This window comes from Artemia sp. Qi Xiang Cuo, chromosome 3 (assembly GCF_049724085.1).
Source record: "Artemia sp. Qi Xiang Cuo chromosome 3, ASM4972408v1, whole genome shotgun sequence".
In the NCBI taxonomy this organism is placed as follows: domain Eukaryota; kingdom Metazoa; phylum Arthropoda; class Branchiopoda; order Anostraca; family Artemiidae; genus Artemia; species Artemia sp. Qi Xiang Cuo.
In genome coordinates this window covers 60,619,655-60,625,891 of record NC_142796.1, presented here as the reverse complement: position 1 = coordinate 60,625,891, position 6,237 = coordinate 60,619,655, and the positions used below count along the sequence as shown (strand labels likewise).

At 37.4% G+C, this 6,237-nt stretch overlaps 1 pseudogene; it reads left to right on the top strand.

Annotated features, from left to right (window-relative positions):
* Window positions 1-4,272: 4,272 nt before the first annotated feature.
* LOC148954364 (uncharacterized) lies at window positions 4,273-5,685 on the top strand (annotated as a pseudogene).
* The last annotated feature ends 552 nt before the right edge of the window (window positions 5,686-6,237 follow it).

The following is a 6,237-nucleotide window of genomic DNA, read 5'->3' as shown; positions in this document are numbered from 1 at the left end:
AATACTTTAAATCTTTTCATCTTTTAAGACTTTATAGTCTGGCCTACTATTTGTATTCTGGAAAAAAATTTTCATCAATTTTTAACAACATACACCCTTTTAAAAATCTGGAACAAATAGAAGTGTTTAATTTAGTTTCATACCTTCTCTAGTTGACCTGAAATGGAAAACTTGATACCATTCGCAAAAAAATCTGTTCACTTTCTTTGATAGCTTGGATACACTTACACTCTTTTGATTTGGTAAAATTTTAAGAGCAGAGTAGCCCCGAAAGTTTGAACATAATACCCTCAGTCGTTCTTGGGATACTGATGTGATGCCTTATTGGGAATTAGCATTAACACATTGCATTTTGATTTAATCTTAAGGCAATATTTAGTTTTTAAACATGATGGGTAAATGGGAGCGTGGGCATGGGAGGGGGATTAGTTGCCCTCCAATCACTTTCGACTATTAAAAAGGGCATCAGCCCTTTCTATTTTCAATTGAATGAGCTCTTTTCGCAGTTCCCACGACAGCTCCTTTGATGCGAAGTGCCCTGGTTTAAACAACAAAAACAAAAATAGTATATTATACCCATATCGATCTTTACTATAAAAATGTCAAGCCTTCCAATCACTTTCAACTATTAAAAAGGGGACTAGGCCTTTCGATTTCCAATTGAATGAGTCCTTTTTGAAACGACAACCCTTTCCATAAGCACCTTATATGCCCCCAGGGCATAAATTACAATACTTACCACAAGGGCTTTTATGGTGGTTTTCATGCTCTAAGACCTAATTTGCAGAACTTTCAACTACGTTAAACAAAATGGCTATCTCAAAATTTTGATATTCTCAAAGACCTAATGTTATTCTCAAAGACCTAATTTCCAGAACTTTCTACCACGTAGAAGAAAATAGCTATCTGAAAATTTTGATTGGATGTGTTTGGAGGAATGGTGGGCCTGAGAGGGGGGTTAGTTACCCTCCAATCACCTTCGACAATTAAAAAGGGCACTAGCCCTCTCAATTTCCAATTGAATGAGCTCATTTTGAAGTTTTGCGACAACTCTATCTATAAACACTTTATATACCCCCAGGGCATAACTTACCACCTTTGCCCTTGGGGCTCTGGGGGTTTGTCATCCTTAAATACATAATTTCCAGAACTTTCAACTACGTTGAACATAATGGATATCTCTAAACTTTGATTGAATGTGTTTGGGGAAATGGTGGGCGTGAGAGGGGGTTAATTACTCTCCACTCACTTTTGACTATTAAAAAGGACAATTTCAATTTCCAATCAAATGAGCCCTTTTTGAAATTTCCACAACAACTTTCTATATAAACCTTATATGCCCCCAGGGCATAACTTACAACTCGTGCACTGAGGGCTCTGAGGGCATTATCATCCTAAAAGACCTAATTTCCAGAACTTTCAACTACGTTGAACAGAATGGATACCTTCAAAATTTTGATTGGATGTGTTTGGGAAAATGGTGGGCATGAGAGGGGCGTTCAAAATTTTGATTGGATGTGTTTGGGAAAATGGTGGGCGTGAGAGGGTTGTTAGTCATTCTCCAATCACTTTCAACTATTAAAAAAGGCACTAACCCTTTCAATTTCCAGTTGAATGAGCCGTTTTGAAGTTTCTACGACAATATTTTCAATAAAAAACTTTATATGTCCCCAAGGCACAACTTACAACCCTTACCCTGAGGGGTTTGTGGGGGGAGGGGTTGTCATCCTTAAAGACCTAATTTCCAAAATTTTCAAATACGTTGAATAAAATGGCTATCTAAAAAATTTGATTGTATGTGTTTGGGGAAAGGGTGGGCATGATAGGGGATTAGTCGCCTTCAAATCACTTTCGACTATTAAAAGGGCACTAGCCCTTTGAATTTCCAACCAAATGAGCCCCTTTTCATGTTTCTACGACAAAAAGATTTCAATAAAAAACCTTTTATGCTCCCAGGGCAAAATTTATAACCCTTGCCCTGAAGACTGTGGGGGGAGTGTCCTGCTCGAAGGTATAATTTTCTGAACTTGTAACTGCGTGGAACAAAATGACTATCTCAAAATTTTATTGGTTGTGTTTGGGGAAATGGTGGGCATGGAAGGGTGTTAGTTGCCTTCCAATCACTTTCGACTAATAAAAAGGGCACTAGCCATTTCAATTTCCAATTAAATGAGCCCGTTTTGAAATTTCTACGACAACGCGTTCTATAAAAACCTTCTATGCCCCTAGGTCATAACTTACAACCCTTGCCCTGAGGGCTGTAGGGGATTGTCATCCTCAAAGACCTAATTTCCAGAACTTAAAACTACGTTTAATAAACTGGCTATCTCAAAATTTTGATTGGATGGGTTTGGGAAAAGGTGGACGTGAGAGGGGGGTTAGACAGCTCTAAAGCCCTAAAGCCCTAGTACATTCCTTGTCTAGAACGTAATTAATGAGGATTAATTGCGGAAAAACGTCACTAAGCCCCGTCTCTTACCATCATTAATTAGAATCACTCGACGTGGAATACACCCTTGCTGAAATCGGTTCCCGAAATCAGCTACGTGTGCCGAGCCCTTCAGTGCACAAGAACGGGCCTTATTTGCTACTTGCTCCATCTTTATATTATGATCAATTTCAGATGGTAAAGGTTCCCTCTCTGCAATCTCATCATTCTGCAATTCTAACATTAATTCAAAATGTATGCTATTCTCCCAAACCCCACATAGCAACTTTAAACAACTCCAAAGGGATTTGGCCCCTGTTTCGGTAAATTTTGAAGGAAGCAGATTTTTGGTTTTTATCAACTAGTTCTGATATTAATATTATTGAGGCCAATATGAAATCCATTCTGTTACAGTCAGCTAAATCTTCCATACCCATGACTAAGCCAATTTCTGATAAGGACTCCAAGAGACCCAAGAATTGGTGGAATGAGGAGTGCATGGTTGCAGTACACGTAAAAAGGAAGGCTCGTAAATTGTTTCAAAATAATCCTTATCCATCTACAGCAATTTCCTATAAGCAAGGATGTGCTAAAGTAAAATTGGTAAGTAAGAAAGCTAAACAGTCTACATGGTCCAATTTTAGTGCAGGTATTAGCTTCAGAACCCCAATTTCAAAGATGCACAACTTCACTAGCCAACTCAATAGTGGTAAGCAGTCTAATGATGACCCTAAATATTATATCATGCAGGATGGATCTCCAGTTTCCCCAGATAAAATGAAAGCAAAAATTTTTTCTGATATTTATAAAAATGATCGTTCTGATTCTCTTTACCCTTGACCTCCATTTTGTACCCCCTCCTCATACTGCTTTACATAAAAGTCCTTGATGGAACCATTTTCCCTATATGAATTTAATGCAGCACTTAATTCTCTTAATATCAAGTCTTCCCCAGGACATGATGGTATTTATATTAAATGGATTTTTTAGTCCCCAGAGGTTTTCCATAATGCCCTCTTAAGTCTGTATAATCTTGTTTGGTCAAGTCAACAGTTCCCAGATGCTTGAAAAATTGCCCAGGTCTTTCCTGCTTAAAAATCTTCTTACCCATCTAGTGACCCCAGTCTTATCGTCCCATATCTGTTTTACCAGCTTTCAGTAAAGTCCTTGAAAGGCTTATTCTATCAAGAATTGAGTGGTTTGTTGAAATTCATAATCTTTTTCCAAGTGAACAAACAGGCTTCATAAAAGGACTTATCTCTGAAGATAACATCACTCACATTGAAATTGATGTTTGTAATTCTCTTAAAACCAGACAGGCTACAATGGCAGTCCTATTTGACTGGTCAGATGCCTATGGAAATGTAGTCTATGATAAATTGATGGATCTTTTAATTAACCTTGATTTTCCGTAATCTTTCATAAGTTTCCTGAAGTCCTTTTTAAGTTATAGAAGTTTTTATGTTCCAGTTAATGAGTATAGGGGAGAGCTGAACCCCGTTACTAGACGTCTTCCTCAAGGAGCGATTTTGAGTCCCCTTCTATCAAATTTGTATGTTTCAGAATTCCAATTATCTCACTCATTGTTTGGCCTTTACGCAGATGATCTGATCATTTGGAAGTCCGGAAAGGATATTGTAGTTCTTCAAAGACTTATTCAACAGGATGTAAGATTAGTTCAGAGATTTTCTTCAGCTTTTGGTTTTCCAATTTCAATTAGTGAAACTAAAGCCATTATATTTGCTAATTGTTCAAGAGATCCTCCCGATCCTTTTCAACTTTTCTCTAGTGAAATCCCATATTGTAACTCAGTGAAGCTACTTGGCCTATGGATAGATTCTACAATGTTATGGCGTGAACATATTAATTTTTTTGAAATTCATGATCATTTGGAGACTTCGTGTTTTAAAGAGACTTTCTGAAAGTAAATAGGGATGCCACCCTAAAGTTATTCTTGATTTTTATCAATTATATATTAGATCTAATCTAGAATATGGTATCCAATTCTTCTCAATTTGTTCATCATCTGCATTTAAAACCCTGGAATCTTTACAAAATTCAGCTATTCGAATTGCTCTGGGTTTGCACTGGCATACTCCTCTGTCTAAATTAAAACAACTGCCTGGTTTGGTCTCCCTAATTGAAAGAGCATCCAGTCAAAGGAAGAAATACTTCTTGTGAATTCAAGAGTATGGAAGTAAGCATGCTATGTATAATCCCACCTTTGCTTTGAAGGCAACTTGCACCAGTGGTCATTCATCATGGGATTCAGTTTCAACTGGAAGTCCCAAATTGGAGTAAATATTCCCCGCTATGCGTACCCCTTTACTGACGCTCCGCCGTGGGAAATAGGAACACCTATTTGTCAAGCAGAACTTATTCTAATAAATTAAAACCAAATTCCCAATCATGAGATTCAGACTATTCTGGCTAAACAGATTTCAAAGTTGTACCCTCATCACAAGAAAATTTATTCAGATGGATCTGTTCAGGGTGTGAGAATTGGAGCAGGAGTATGTATCCCATCACTGAACTTTAAAATTTTTTCACCCCTACCTTTGGGATCATCTATTTTGTCAGCTGAATTATATGCCATTCACTTGGCCCTAGATGTTCTCCTAAAATACAGCATTGTAGAGGAAAATATTCTTTGCCTTTCTGACTTCAAATCGGCAATACTGTTGCTCAAAAAAATTAATAGAATTGCCAGTGATAAAGACCTATTCAACATTAGAAGACAGCTTCTTAACTTCCAGGCTAAAGGCAGCCAGATTTATTTCCAACATGTTCCAAGCCATAAAGGCATCAAATATAATGATACTGCTGATTTACTGGCAGCCAAGGCTTCTTTGTTAAACCCAAGCCCTCTCTATGACCTCAATTCATGTAATATTATTAGGCAAAGATCTAATATTAATCACAGCAAATTGTTTTTAGCTCCTTTTCATTCTAGATTACACACAGTGCTATATTACTGTCTGAAATCAGGTGCCCTTCACAATAGTATGTTATTTAATTGAAAGCTACATCACTACCCTCTATGCCGGGTCTGCTTTGCAACTGATGAAACAATCCAGCATGTCCTATTTGATTGTCAGCCACTGAGTTTGGAGACTATTTCCCTTCAACGCCTATGCTTTATGGCTAATATTCCTAATACCTACACTGCAATTCTGAATTCGAACCTGCCTTGGCACGTGGATAGAAAGATTTTTAAGGCATCTATTGCCATTTTAAAGAAGAGTCTATTTCATTAGTGTTTTTTATGCATAATGAAGTCATTAAAAAGAAGGATGCTATTCATCATTTGTTCTGGAGAGTGCAGAAGAGAGCAGGAATGAGCATGAAGAGCTGTATTGGTACTGGCTGGCCTGTAGGTCTTAAATTGCTGGGGAAGGGTGACTCAAGTACCCGTACTTCCCACAACCCATCAATAGAATTAAGAAGTTTAATTGAGATGATTGGTTTGTTTTACCTGATAAGAAGACTTGGTTACAGTTGAGGACAATGAATTTCTAAATATCTGATGACACTTTTTGAGGAATCAAAGGGGTGAAAGGACTCATTGGTAGTTCATATACCCTGCTACAAGTTTTTGGAACTAGAACTGGAACTGTATGATGTTGCAATTCTGTTGATTTGCTGGGTTACAATATTGGGCTGTTTTCCATCAATTTGGCTATTAAATTTTCAGTTTGGCGGGACAAGTTACTAAAAACTTGGGGCTTGAATTTTTTGAAAAAAATCCTATTTTTTAAATCTGCCTGCTCATTTACGTTTTTTGGTGTTAGGTCACAATAACTTCAATA